The following is a 16,896-nucleotide window of genomic DNA, read 5'->3' as shown; positions in this document are numbered from 1 at the left end:
TCATAAACAAACTTTCCAACCATCACCTAACATTCGATTCATCAAACCAAAGAAATTAAAGCAAGTCTAAAAAAATATAAAAGCAATGAACAAAAATAAGAAACTTACATGTTAGATTATAGAACAACATTTTGATGACCAGTGCTAGTTTTGCATGTTATATTCACCACCAACTCAAGACCACCCCATGACTAGTTTTGCGTCATTAAACCAACATTAGGTGGTGGTGCTTTTCCAGATTTCCCCTAAGTAGTGTGGATGGTTTTCATTTATTTCTTTGTGTATTCCTCCACTTCGTAAGCTTTTACCACTTGTATCACATGATTTCAAACCAATCACAATTTGGTTAAATGGACTTAAACTCATGGGTAAAATAGTCCAAAAGTGAAATACATTTTTGACTGACTATCCAACAGTCATAAGAATAAAAGTACTCGACTGATTTGGCAGGCGTAGACGGCCCCACCAGTCCTTAAATAGCCCAAATGCAGTTTAGGGTATGGTTTGAAATCACTAAAATCAATTTTAAACTGGTTATAAATAAGTGAAATCGGACTAAAATTTTTTATGAAACTGAGTGATATATATATATATATATATATATATATATATATATATATATATATATATATATATATATATATATATATATATATATATATAGGAGAGGATCAAATGAGAACACCTAAAAGGTTGAGAGCGTGAGAACAGTTCTGGACCAATCATTTTATAAGGGTATATTAGTAACTTTATATAAATATTAATTAATGATTTCCTAAAATCTAGGGATAATGATTTTAATTATCTAACAAAATTAATATTTCCTTTTACTTAATGAAATATATATAAATATTATTTTTTATGATTTTTCCCAAAAATTATTTATGACCGTTTCAAAAAAAATTACCTAAAAAAATTAATATTTCTTTTTATTTTAAATCTGAAAAGAAAATCTTTGAAAAAATATTATTTTCTACAATTTCGCATTTTTGTTTATTTTTTAATGAATAGAAATCCAGTCCCTAATCAATACACTTCCAATCATAAATGAAAACACATCAAATTACAAATAATTCAATGCATTTTTCATAAAATGAAAATAAAAAATAGTGTAAAAATTATCATTTTTTCATAAAATGAATACCTATAATCATAAATAAATACACTCACACACACGAATACATTGCAATTCACAAAATGAATACACTGTTATTTATAAATTAATACACATTCTATCATAAATGAATACACATGCTATTCATAAATGAATACAACCATTCACACATAACTACAATGTTATTCATAAATGAATACACGTGTTATTCATAAATAAATACAACCATTCATGCACACCCTTCAAGAAATTATTACCAAAAAATTCAAAAATTAGGATTGTGTTTCTTTCTTTGCCTCTGTTCTTTAGAAAATTTTCCAGTTGGTCCTCCATTGCAACCATTCTACCTCCTGAACACTCAAACAAAGATTAACACTCAAACAAAATCAACACTCCACGGTAAAATCAATATGTATAATTATAAAATCTTTTTGTGAGATATGGATGATCAAGAAACAAAAACCCATCAATTCACTGTAAAACATCAACACCCAAATATCCATACCTTCATCTGTTTCTATCAAAACAAACAAAGAAAAAGTAATTTTCGTTGTTCTTCTTTCCATCTCTATCAATTTCTGTCAAACAACCAAACCCAAACACCCATCTAAGCCTATTTATTAAACTTCATTAATTTACAGACAAAATAAAAAGAAATGAGAAGAGAATCATTACCTTCTGTTTTGCATATAACTCACCGTCGGCGACTTGTTGGCGGGAGTAAAGTGTCGCCTTCGCCATCGCCTTTTGAGCCTCTGCTTGTTTCTCCTTCTCGTACAGAATTGCTTCAGCAACCTTCTATTTTCTGTAAAGCTCCCAATTCACCTCTTGTGCCTTTGTTTAGATCAAACCGATAGAAATTCAATTTCGTGAAACATAGGTGATTAATCGTATTCAGTTAATTTGTGTTATGTTTGTTACCTTGGTTTCATACTCAACGCTAGCTTTGCTCAAGAACTCAGCCTTGAGTTTCTCCGTCTAAGTCAACGTGTTCATTATCTCAACCTCTTTCTACAGCTCCGCCTCCCGGAACACCACCGCCTTATTTTGACTCCACCTCTGTAACCTGTGAATCCTTGGCCCACTTTGCATTCTTCATCACGAGTTATGCATTTGCTTCAGCCACTTCAACCTCCCTCTGGTTCTCAAACACCTTCACCTCCGTTTTCACCTTTATCTCCTCCTTCTTCCCCCTATCCTCGCCTCTGTGTCGCTATGATCTTCGTCTGTGCATCTATCTCCGTTGCATTCTGAAGCGTCTGGCCTTGGCGAAGCTTGGATCCAATTTCACCCTAAACAACAATCAATCGTGAATCGGAAACTGAGTATCTACCATTCAAAACCTAAGAAACATAAAATTACCTTCATCTTTGCTTCAGAAACATCAATCTTAGCTTGATTTGCAGCTTCCTGTTGGATTTTTTGCCCTAAATACGAAAAATACTCTTGTCCAGGTTCGTCAACCATCTGCTTCACATTCGCATTGTAGATCAACAATCTGAACTGATTAAGTTCCAATTGGACCTTATCGAACACTTCATTCTTAAAATCCTTCGTCCTTTTGAAAATTTCTTCCATGGTCATTGACGCAGCGAGGACACGGGTCTCCCCTTCGATGATCCCCTTCATGAGCTCAATCACATGGTGCGATTATTTATCGTGAGAGGCGATGAGTTTGGGGTATTTGCAGCGGTCGGAATGAGAGGATGCCCTAGGGTTGTGACAAACGTAGAAGCAGGGATATAAAGGGAGAGATACAAGAGAGGAGAGAGAAAGAGAGAGAGATTGTAGGAATTGCTAAACATAGGTAAACAATCAATTACCATTTTACCCTTATGTCAGTTTTAAAGTTACACGTTAATTCCTGTAATTTTAAAAATTTACATAAATGACCCATTCGATAATAGTCTTAGATTTAGTTTTTTAAATGGTTCAGATGTGTTCTCGCGTTCTCAACCTTTTAGGTGTTCTCATTTGATCCTACTCCTATATATATATATATATATATATATATATATATATATATATATATATATATATATATATATATATATATATATATATATATGGTAAAATTAATGAATAAATAGATCTTTATTAATATATAATAAAATTAATGAATAAATAGATCTTTGTTAATATATAATAAAATTATATGCATTTTAAACTTTATTAATATAATAATAATTTAATGTGGATAGATATAATGAATGGTAGCAAAGGATAATAAATTAATAATTATAAGTTACTTTCCAATCGTAATATTTTTGGATTAAAGTGTCTAAGTCAATTAATAAAATGATATATTCTTGTAATTAAAAACAAAGTCTTTTGTTGGTTGCCCGGATAACTAGAAATATATAGAAGTTATATTAGGAGAGAGAAGTATAATGATTAGATTATTATATGATTAATAAACTAATTTGAAATTATAGGAAAATGATTTGTTAATATATTATTTGATTAATGTATTAAATGGAAATAGACGGTTAAATTGTTGATTTATTATGTGATTAATAAATTAATATGAGATCAATTGTTAAATAATTGATTTTTTAATTTATATGATTAATAAATTAATGTGAAATCAATTAAAATTTATTAATTATTATATAAAATTAATATGGAATTAATTCAGGATTAATTGGAATTAATTAAAGATGCAATGAGTGAATTGTAACTGTTTAATAGTTGAACAAAAGAAGCAATTCTAGAACCCTCCATGGTATGGATGATTTTGGAGGATTTCCTAGGGTTTCTAGAAGCCTCGTGGTTGCATAAAAGGAAAAGATTTGAATTAAGATAAAATATATTATTTAATCAATTCAAATCATGTTATATCTGCAAATTACCTAAACTATAAATATGACCTCTTGGCTTGCAATTTCCGTTCACTACATTACCTAAAAGCATAGGAACGAAATTTCCTTGATATATCCTCTCTCCTCCTCATTCTTGGGTTTTGGTTTTGGGTGTGAGCTATTAGAGACATCATCCTTTTGGTGCTTGCTTTCTAAGGAGCTTCAAGACTATTTGATTTGATTATTTGCTATAATAATCAAAAGGTATGTAACCCTAATCGTTATGTTAATTTCGATTTTCATAGCCCCTCTCTAGGATTCTTGATGTTCATATGTGATTGCTATCAATAAAGAAAACATAGATCATTTCTAGGTTGCATGTGAACTTAAAGGTTTAAGTGTTTTTCTACCACATGAATTTTTTTATAACCTAGAAAACCCATCAAATATATTAATATATTAATCTATCTCTTATAAATGAGCCATTCAAATGAATATGGTTTAAGATCGACTATTTATCTTAAACCATATTCATTTGAAACTCTCAAACTCTTCACCTTATGTTACTTAAATGATTATTTAATTGAAATATTTTAATTATATAAGAAACATTTTCTTCTATTCTATTTTCATTTTGTTTTAACTTCTCTTTTGAATTTTGTTATCTAGAGTGTCTGATAATGGATAAATTTTAAATAACTTTCATTTCTTCTTTCCACATATTTTTTTATTATGTTTTCTTAAAATTTAATAATAATTTTGTTGTGTACAAGAGTCGATCCAAAGGTTTTTGGTATTTACTATTTAGAGATGATAAAGAATTTTTAGAGCAACAAGAAAAGTTTTGATGATCTCTCTTCATACCCGTGAAATAAGTTAAAAAAGAAACTACACAAAATTGCAAGAATGGTCCCTGTGGTATGTCAAAACTACCAAGTTTGGTCCAAAATGGGTTTGGCTTGCAAGGGTGGTCCAATTGTTTCGTTTTGTTGCGAGTTTGGTCCAATTTCCTATGAACTTTTTTATAATGACAAATTTGCCCTTATATTTTAATTTTCCATTTTTATTTTATTATCAATAATTAAAAATAAAACAAAAATTAAATACCCTCTCTCTCTCTCTCTCTCTCTCTCTCCCTCTCTCCACCGTATTCCCCCATATTTTTTTTCTTTTTACCCAAGAACAGTTCATCTTCTTCATCCCTCTCCTGCCTATCTGATATGTCTTCTTCGACAAGTTCAAAGAAATCAGTTCGAAACAATTTCAAAATCAAACATGTTGCAACCTCTCAGTGACCTATGTAAGAATACAATTGCCGAAAAACACATCTTTTCTCTTGCCTGACCCACCCGCTTGACCCTCAACATCACCTAGTATCTCTGGTCATCATCCATCATACCTCGCCCATCACCTAAACCTGGTAACATCTCCGACGAATACCAACAACACCATCGCCTCCCAGGTCAAACCACTATACTTGGCTTTTCTCTCATTGTTGTTTAGAGCTACAATGCCAATGTTATCGTTGTTCTTCTATAAGAGTCATCTTCTATGCCTAAAATTGATACACACACCGATTCAGAGAAGAACAAGAGAGAGAGAGAGAGAGAGAGACATGATAGGCATTTGATTCAATAATTGGAAAGAACGCAAAAATTTCTAGGTTGTAAATCATAATCCCTTTCATCTGTAAACCGTAATCTCTTTAATCAGTACTGATTGAGGATATACGGTGTCTGCGATTCAGGGAGAGAGATAAAAGGGGTGCAATTTACCTTCATATTTATGTTTATTGAGTTTGTTTGTGTGCTTGTGGGTTTGAGTTGGGCAATTCATAGAAGAAATTGATTCCGATGGTGGTGATGGCAGTTCATCAGAAATCGATTTCTTAGTTCGTGAATATGATGTTCTTGTTCTTGAACTCAGGAAAAACCGAGTGTTCTTGAGATTCATATGCATATATGAGTGTGTATGTGTTTAGTCTATTTGACTTCATACAATGAATTGAACAAAATTGATAAAAGTTAGGGTTCTTCATTTTACAAATCCATTACCAGATCTGTATTAATTTTGTTTGTAGATATATATATATATATATATATATATATATATATATAGAGAGAGAGAGAGAGAGAAAGAGAAAGAGAGAGAGGGGGGGAGAGTATTTTATTTTTGTTTTATTTTTAATTGTTTTTTAATTACTGATAATAAAATAAGAATGGAAAATTAAAATATAAGGGCAAATCCGTCATTATAAAAAAGTTCATATGAAATTGGACCAAACTCGCAACAAAATGAAACTATTGGACCATCCTTGCGAGCCAAATCCATTTTGGACTAAAGGTGCTAGTTTTGACATACCGCAGGGACCATTCTTGCAATTTTGTCAAGAAACTATGAATGTTAATTTGGATATTGAATAAAAAGGTATGAGGATTCTATAAATGTTATTATTGTTTTTTTTGTTACCGTCATGACTTTTGTTTTAATGGAATTATCGACTACTAATTGTAAACATCTGTTAATTAATATTTCTAAAATTATAGGTAGTTATGAAATTGTTGTTTTAAATATATAACTTTGTATTATGTATTTGATTAATATGTTTGTAGAGAAAAAATAACATACACTCTCATGTAAATAAATACACACAAAATAATAGATGCATATAAGTTAGTTTTTAATAATTTGTTTGAAGGCTTCTGGTGTAATATTTGGTCTAAAAATTAGATGATTATATTATTCAATTAATTTAGTAAACATAATTAAAATATTTTAATCCTATTTAAATGAGTCTCTTATGTACCAATTAAGGACCGTGTATGAAAAAACTTCTTTAGTTGTAAAGGTTTAATTATAAATAACCTTTAATTGGAAGTTGAAAAGTTGGAATACTAAAGTAGAACTTGAATACAAATAACAAATTATTATTATATGTCTAAGTTTGTTGTGTACAAGAGTCGATCCAAAAGTTTTTTGTATTTAGAGATGATAAATTTTTTTTAGAGCCACAAGAAAAGTTTTGATGAGCTCTCTTCATACTTGTGAAATAAGTTCAAAAAGAAACTATGAATGTTAATTTAGATATTGAATAAAAAGGTATGAGGATTCTATAAATGTTATTATTGTTTTTTTGTCACCGTCATGACTTTTGTTTTAATGGAATTATGGACTACTAATTGTAAACATCTGTTAATTACTATTTCTAAGATTATAGGTAGTTATGAAATTGCCGTTTTAAATATATAAGTTTGTATTATGTATTTGATTAATATGTTTGTAGAGAAAAAATAACATACACTCTCACGTAAATAAATACACACAAAACAATAGATGCATATAAGTTAGTTTTTAATAATTTGTTTGAAGGCTTTTGGTATAATATTTGGTCTAGAAATTAGATGATTATATTATTCAATTAATTTACTAAACATAATTAAAATATTTTAATTCTATTTAAATAAGTCTCTTATGTATCAATTAAGTACCGTGTATGAAAAAACCATTTTAGTTGTAAATGTTTAACTATAAATAACCTTTAATTGGAAGTTGAAAAGTTGGAATACTAAAATAGAACTTGAATACAAATAACAAATTATTATTATATGTCTAAAGATATATATTTTAATTATAAATACAAATGTTGATGATGGATTATATCTAATACGTAATATATATAAATGGTTGAAAATATTCGGTAGTGAATAAATACTAACAAAATAAGTTATCTACACACGTTATTGAGTGTTTAATAGAATAATAATAATAATTCATAAAAACTACACACGTTATTGAGTGTTTAATAGAATAATAATAATAATTCATAAAAACTATTATCGAAGATGATCCAATTTAGGAACATATTTTTTATTTTACTTAATATTTATCAAAAATGCTCATGTGCCAATTATTATAAATATTATAAAACAAGTTTTAATTAGTTAGATAGATATAGATATTACTAAATCAAATAAATAAATTTAACTTAATTAATTATAACGATAGTTAAAAGTAACACTAAATCAAAAAATATATATATTTAATTTTATTCATATATAAACCTCGTGTAGAGGCAATTACAAAATTTTATCATAATATATGTTTGTCTTATCATATAGTTTAAAAAACCTGCATTTTTTTAAATCAACATAACGAAAGAACTATTATTACGTAGTTAATTTGAATAATTACATAATTTTAACTTGTGCAACGTGCAAGAATTCGCATAGTAATTTAATATAATAAGAGATTAATATATCTATAGGTTACTTTTCAATGACATCTTGTTTATTGTTTTCAATTTTGAACAAATATTTAACTTCTAATGAGAATATTTTTTATTCCGCTTTTTATGGGAAATATTTATGATATTTCTTCCACTTTCTAAGTTCTGTTTATAATTTGAAACTATATAAATAGTTAACAATATTTGTTGGAGGTTCTTTAATATTTTATAAGAAAATTCAAAAAATTATACAAAAAGTAAAAATGTTCGGATAAAATAAGTGATGGATCGACCCATACTGAAGCACAATTTGAACATTAGATCATAAATATGGATTCTCACCTACTTACTGCTAAAACAAAACAACTAGAAATTAAAGTAAAAACCCTTATTTTCGTATAACATGTTTACATAGTTGAGGTTGATTAAATCCTAATACAACATTATATAGTCACCCAATTGGAGTTCTTGCTCCTCATCAAATTCCCTAAAAAGATTAACAATTTGCATTGGTTATAAAATTATATATAATTTAGAAAAGATTAAGAAAACGCATACAAAGAACATACTTGCGCCCTCAAGGACAGATACATGGATGTTGTTATTTGGCCAAAATCTATTGAAGGATGAGAAGCAAATTTCCCGTTTCTAGCATATGTATAGAAAGAAAAATTCACATCGAATATGATTATAATATTTCTAAAAACAAGTTATGAACGTGGTCATTTTTTTTCTTTATTCTATTTCATGGTTTTAAATGGTTAAAACACCATATATGCATGTTATCCATGTCATCCATCTCCAATATGATACCTTCCATATCAATCAGAGTTGGTATGTGTGTTTCTGATGGTTTTCAGAATAAAGCAAGTAAAAAGGATATGAAATATACTAAAATAACTCATATATGAATAAAATGTTGCATAATAAATGATGTATATAAACGATATTTGAGAAAACAACCACATATTTGGGTAACGGAAGGAAAAATGAATGTGGGTAAATTGGTAAAAGGTTAGGACTTGGATAAAGTCTCATTTCATTTACTTTCTATTAAATCGGTCTTTCTAAACTGAATAAGAAAACAAATATACAACTTAACAGATTAAATAACAATTTCTGTTTTAATTAATATAAACAAAACAAATTACCAGGTTAGGTGAGAGAAATATGGACTTATCCATTCATACGTCTCTTTTTACCACAAGTAAATAGTCATATGTTATTAAGCATCTTTATAGACGGAAGGATAAAATTGTCACTTACATAAATTTTAGACGGTTCATGCAATTCAAAATGAAAAGTCTTTGTGTATATAAGAAAGTATAGGGTGATACGTGAATATTTTATAGATAATCAGACATGTTTTTAGATATATTGATAAAATCAAAACTGGCCTTTGGAAACACAATTCTTTTAAACACAAATGCATCACGTTATTAGTAGCTCACAACTTTAGGCTTAAAAAATAAGCATATTTCTCATCACCTATATATGCGGGACCGGATGTTTAAACTCTAACACTAACGAGCAAGAGAAAAATATATGATAAACTAAGTATGAACTCCAAATTTCTATCTTGGTTTTTCTTGCTTAATTTTGTGACGTAAGTTTATTCTTAAATATTAATACATAAACACCACTAACACAGTCACATTTCTTTTCTAGTTATTATAGAATAAATATTAAAACAACTATTCTACATAATACATCCAACAAAATATTATTAACTTATACTGACTTAAAATTACAAAACTATGTCCAATAAAAACACAAGTGGACACAAGATACTTAGAAACTCATAAAATCTTTAATTATGAATTATATTCTAGTCGGCACACTACATGAATCACCTAATTTCAAATCAATCACTATTTGGTGAAATAGAGTTAAACTTATGGGTAAAACAGTACAAAACTGAAATTGATTCTCGACTAACTATCCAAAATTCTTTAGAATGAAAAGACTGGACTGATTTGGCAGCCATACACCAGTCCTTAAATAGTCCAAATGCAGTTCAAGGTCCTGTTTGAAATCACTGAAATCAATTTTAAGCTGGTTATAAACTAAAATTTGTTATGAAACCGAATGTTATATATATATATATATATATATATATATATATATATACACACGAAAAAATAATGTATAATAATATAATGATAATTTAATGTGGAGATATAGAGAGAAAAAGATATCAAAGGATAATAAATTAATAATTATAAATTACTTTCCAACGGTAATATATTAATATATTAATCTGTCTATCTATCTATTTCTTATAAAGGAGACTTTTCAAATGAATGTGGTTTAAGTTACACTATTTATCTTAAACTATATTCATTTGAAAATATCAAACTCTTCACCTTATGCTACTTATATAATTATTTAATTGGAATATTTTACTTATATAAGAAACATTTGCTTATTTTCTATTTTCATTTTGTTTTATCTTCGCTTTTTAGTTTTGTTATCTAGAGTGTATGAGAAAGAAGAAGTTTCAAATAGATTTTCTTTATTCTTTCCGGATATTTTTTATTATGTTTTCTTAAAATTTCATAAGAAGTTTGTTGTGTACAATAGTCAATCCAAAGTTTTATGTATTTGGAGATGACGAAGAATTGTCTCAAGGTTGTAGATTTATAGCAAAAGGAAAAGTTTTGATGAGCTCTCTTCATATCGGTGAAATAAGTACAAGAAGAAACTAGGAATGTTAATATGTTTGAAGTGGGTTTTTGAAAGAAAAAAGAGATCATGAATTGGCTTTTGATAAGTTCTATTAACAATGGTGAGAATATAAATGTCCTAAATTATTTACTTTACGACTCATTTTTTATGGATATTGAATAAAAATGTATGAGGATTCTATAAATGTTATTGTTGTTTTTTTGTCACCACCATGAATTTTATTTTAATGGAATTATCGACTACTAGTTGTAAACATCTGTTAATTGCTATTTTTAAAAATATAGGGCCTTAAGTTTGTATATATCACATCTTCCAAACATATTTTTGTAATTTAATACATGTAAATATGAATACTTTTATTAGGTCATTATGGAATTGTTGTCTTAGATATATAACTTTGTATTATATATTTGTTTGATATGTTTGTAGAGAAAAATTATTACTTACACTCATATAAATATATACACACAAAATAATGGATACATATTTAGTTTTTAATAATTTGTGTGAACGCTTCTGTTATAATATTTGGTCTAGAAATTAGATAATTATATTATTCATTTAGTATATTAAACACATATAAAATATTTTAATTCTATTTAATTGATTCTATTAAGTATCATAAATGAAAAAACATCTTTAGTTGTAATGGTTTAATTATAAATAACTTTTAATTGGAGGTTAAAAAGTTAAAATATAAAAATAAAACTTGAATGCAGTTACAAATTTTCATTATATCATATGGCTAAAGAAATATATATATATATATATATATATATATATATATATATATATATATATATATATATATATATGGTTAGGTTCATGTGAGACGGCCTAATTTTGTGAGACCGTGAGACGCATTTTTTTATTTTTTTTATTTTTTTTTATTTTTTTAGTTAATTCAAGTTCCGAAAATAATATTTAAAAAAAAGAATTTTTTGATTTTTCCATTTATTTTGCATTTTAAAATTATTTTTAGAATATGTACAGTGTAATATTCTATTTAGAATATTTCACGTATTTCCAAAAAAAATGGGATATTTTTTTTTTAGTTACTTCAAGTTCCGAAAATAATATTTAAAAAAAGAATTTTTAGATTTTTCTATTTATTTTGCATTTTAAAATTATTTTTTAGAATATGTCAGTGTAATATTCTATTTAGAATACTTCACGTATTTTTCAAAAAAAAAACGGGATTTTTTTTTAATTTTTTTTTAGTTAATTCAAATTCCGAAAATAATATTTAAAAAAAGAATTTTTGGATTTTTCCATTTATTTTGCATTTTAAAATTGTTTTTAGATTTGGTCTCACAAAATTAGAAAGGTCTCAAATGAACCTGAACCTATATATATATATATATATATATATATATATATATATATATATATATATATATATATATATACACTAGCCGTTTACCCGCGTAAAGCGGCGGACGACAAATAGTTTGTTTCGACAATTAAATTCTTTTCGATGGAGAATGATTATTTTCAATTCAATTATTAGTTTGTTTTAGGAAACATGTCATATAAAAAATAAAGAAAATTCATGAAATGACCAAATTATAGGGTGTTGAGTATTTATTTGAATGAAAAAAGAAATGGTCAAAACCTTGGAAGAGAAGATTTATAGGAGCTTGTTTAAATTTGAATATTATTTTATTAGTGATTAGTTGTACAATTAGCTTAATGATTTGGACGTCTTAAAAAAATATTATTATTTTATTCAATCCATTTTTAGAAATAGTGAGATTTGTTTTATAAGATAGTAAAGATATATATATATATATATATATATATATATATATATATATATATATATATTAAATATTAAATTCAAATGTTGACCATGAATTATATCTAATGTGTAATATATATATATATATATATATATATATATATATATATATATATATAAATGGTTAAAAATATTAAGTGGTTAATTAATACTAACAAAATAAATTATCTATGTCATTGAGTTTTGGTACTATTGAAGATGATCCACGTTATAAACATATATTTTTATTTTTCTTGATATTTATCAAAGTCCTTCATCAAACATCTCATAAATATTTTAAAATAAGTTTTAATTAGTCACCCATAACGATAGATATAAATAATACTAAATCAAATAAATAAATTTTAAATTAATTAATCATAACAATAGTTAAAAATAATACTAAATCAAAACAATTATTTAGTTTTATTCATCTATAAACCGTGTGTAGAAGCGATGAGAAAATGATTATAGTATATGTTTATCTTATCATATTGTTGAAAAAACTTATATTTTTTATCATAATGTAAGAATTATTATTTAGTAGTTAATATGAATAACTATATAATTTTAACATTCGCTATGAGCGAGATTTCACCTAGTAATTAAATATAGTAAAAGAGTAATATATTTATAGGTTACTTTCCGACGATAACTTGTTTATTTTTTCAAATTTAAAAAAAATATTTAATTTCTAATGGGAGTATTTTCTATTCCACTTTCTAAGGGCAATATTTATGATATTTCTTCCGGTTTCCAAGTTATGTTTATAATTTGCAAATATATAAATAGTCAACACTATTTGTTGGAGGTTTGTTAAAATTTTCTAAGAAAATTCCAAAAAATTATACAAAAAATTAAAATATTAAGATAAAATAAGAGATGAACCAACCCATACTGAAGCCCAATTTGAACGTTAGACTACAAATATGAATTTTCATCTCCTTACGGCTAAAATTGGACAACCAGATATTAAAGTAAAAAACTTCTTCTCCTATAATTGGACAACCGGATAGTAAAGTAAAAACCTTCTTCTCCTATAAAATGCTTACACATTTTTGGTTGATTGAATCTCGATACAACATTATATATTCACCCAACTGCACTTCATGCTCCTCGTCAAATTCCATTAAGAATTTGCATAGGGTATAAAATTATATATAGTTTATAAAAGATTAATAAAATATGTATGAAGAACATAATAGTTCCCTCAAGGACATACATGCAGCTGTTGTTATTTCGCCAAAACCTGTCGAAGGACGAGACGCAAATTTCCATTTGCTAGCATCTTTAAAGAAAGAAAAATTCTCGTTGAATATTATTATAATAATTCTAAAAACTAGTTGTGAAATGTGTTTTTATTTCTTTATTAGTTTTTATGGTTTTAAATGGTTAAACTAACATAAACTTGAAACACCATACATGCATGCTATCCATGCCATCCATCTCCAAGATGATAACTTCCTTACCGATCAGAGATGGTACATATGTTTTTGATGGTTTTTGGAATAAAACAAATAAAAAGGATATGGAATATATTAAAATAACTCATATCTAAATAAAATTTCGCATAATAAATGATGTATATAAACAATATTTGAGAAAACAAATACACATTTGAGTAATGGAATGAAATATAAATGCGGGTAAATTTGTAAAAGGTTAGGACTTGATGCAGAAAGTCTCATTTCCTTTACTTTTCTAGTAAGTCGTTCTTTCTAAACTGAATAAAAAACACGTATATAGCTTACCAGACTAAGTAATAATCTTTTTTTTTACTTAATACAAACAAAACGCGTTAACGAGTTAAGTGAGTGAAATGGAGATTATCCATTCAGACGTCTCTTTTTACCATAAATAAATAGCTATATGTGATTAAGGATCCCTTTACACGGAAGGATAAAATGGTCACTTACTGAAATTTTAGATGGTTCATTCAACCTAAAAGGAAAAGCCTTTGTGTATACAAGAAAGTATACGATGAAAAGTGAATATTTTATAGATAATCATACATGTTTTTATGGTATATTGATAAAAATAAAAATTGGCCTTTGGAAACACAATTCTTTTAACAGACCTACATCAGTTTTTTGCAACTTCTTGCTGAACAGAAATGTCAGCCTTTCCCTGATCAACAATCTAGTAAATAGAAACAGACTTGACATTAGATTTAAAAAAAAAAAAAAAAAAAAAAAAAAAAAAAAAAAGTAAGACTTATAACTTCAAATTTGACATGAAAACACAATTTCCATCAAAAACTATGCACAAAGTTATAAACTTTTCTAATAATCTCTTATCAAGCAAAAATCATGATGAAAGTTATTAGTAGCCTACAACTCCGGGCTTAAAAGTTGAGCATATTTCTCATCACCTATCTGTGTGAGACCGGATGTTATAAACTCTCACACTAGAGGTCAAGAAAAAATATATGATAAACTAAGCATGGACTCCAAATTTATTACTTGTTTTTTCTTGCTTAATTTTTGTGATGTAAACTCTATTATTAAATATTAGTACACGAACGCTCAATTGCATAATGACATTTCTTTTGTAGTTATTATATAAAAAATAGTAAACAATTATTCCACATAATACATCCAACAAAATATTGTTAACTTATTTATAATAACTTAAATATGTCCAAAAACTAGGAATACTTAGAAACTCATAAAATCTTTGATTATAAATTTTAATCTGTAATATAATAAATCTCATACAAATTAATCTGGTTATAGTAGGAGATTAATATATCTATAGGTTACTTTGCAACGACAACTTATTTACTGTTTTCAAAATTGAATAAATATTTAACTTCTAACGGGTGTATTTTTTTAGTTCACTTTTTAAGGGTAATATTTGTGATATTTCTTCCGGTTTCCAAGTTCTACTTACAATTTGCAATTATATAAATAATTAACAATATTTCTTGTGGTGGGGGGTTTAATAATTTAAAAGAACATTAAAAAAAACATAGAGAAAAGAAAAATGTTCAGATAAAATAAGAGATAAAATAAGAGAAGGACCGACCCATACCGAAACCCACTTTGAACATTAGACCAAAAATATGGATTCTCTTCTCCTTACGGCTAAAACAAGACAACTAGAAATTAAAGTAAACAACTTCTGATATAACATGCTTACATATTTTCAGTTGATTGAATCCCGATACAACATTATATAATCACCCAATCGTAGTTCATGATCCTCATCAAATTCCCCTAAAAAAGATTAAGAATTTGCATAGGATATAAAATTATATAAATTATATTCCATAATATTTATCAAAAACGTTCATCAGCCACTTCTTATACATATTTTAAAATAATTTTTAATTAGTTACCCATAACGATAGATATAAATAATACTAAATCGAATAATTTTTTTTTAATTTGATTAATTATAACAATAGCTAAAATAACACTAAATCAAAACAATTATTTAATTTTATTCATCTATAAAACCGCGTAGAGAAGCAATGGGAAAATTTGATTATATTATATGTCTATCTTCTCATATTGTTCAAAAAACTTATATTTTTTATATCAACATAACATAAGAATTATTATTTCGTAGTTAATATGAATAACTATATAATTTTAACGTTCGTAATGAGCGGGAATTCGCCTAGTAATTAAGTAAAGTAAGAATTTAATATATTTATAGGTTACTTTCCGACAATAGCTTGTTTATTGTTTTCAAATTTGAAAAAATATTTAACTTCTAACGGGAGTATTTTCTATTCCACTATCTAAGGGCAACATTTATGATATTTCTTCCATTTTCCAAGTTATGTTTATAATTTACAGCTATATAAATAGTTAACAATATTTGTCGGAGGTTTGTTAACAATATTTGTTGGAGGTTTGTTAAAATTTTCTAAGAAAATTCTAAATACTTATACAAAAAATACAAATATTAAGATAAAATAAGAGATGAACCGACCCATACTGAAGCCAAATTTGAATGTTAGACTACAAATATGAATTTTCATCTCCTTATGTGACAACCCGAAAATTTCTATCCTGTACAGTCAAACACTTTATTGAAATTCAACCTCATTCCAGTTATCATTTAGCACAAATTGGAATCCGTTTAAGCGTTCTGAGCCTTGTACACTTAAGGGATAAGTGTCAGGGTTTATCTGCTAAAGTTATAGCTCAAAGAACCAACCTTAAACACCTTTATAGGGAGTTCACGGCCACCACATGGGAGTTTACGACTGTAAACTCCACGTGGGCCGTAAACTCCACCTTATATGATGAAAGGGTGGCCATTAGTTCATTCGTTT

The 16,896-nt window shown here is 26.9% G+C and overlaps 1 pseudogene across 1 annotated transcript; it reads right to left on the bottom strand.

The window, feature by feature from the left end:
- Window positions 1-1,224: 1,224 nt before the first annotated feature.
- Window positions 1,225-6,288, bottom strand: LOC145095478 (flotillin-like protein 4; annotated as a pseudogene). The gene is made up of 6 exons (XR_013703704.1): window positions 6,277-6,288; window positions 2,477-2,911; window positions 2,036-2,406; window positions 1,790-1,948; window positions 1,620-1,692; window positions 1,225-1,464 (listed from the first exon to the last, which is right to left on the bottom strand). The product of XR_013703704.1 is annotated as a flotillin-like protein 4 (transcript).
- Between the last annotated feature and the right edge of the window lie 10,608 nt (window positions 6,289-16,896).

The sequence above is a fragment of the Lactuca serriola genome, chromosome 3 (assembly GCF_051521515.1).
Source record: "Lactuca serriola cultivar US96UC23 chromosome 3, Lser_US96UC23_V15, whole genome shotgun sequence".
Lineage (NCBI taxonomy): Eukaryota > Viridiplantae > Streptophyta > Magnoliopsida > Asterales > Asteraceae > Lactuca > Lactuca serriola.
This window is presented reverse-complemented; position numbering and strand designations above follow the sequence as displayed.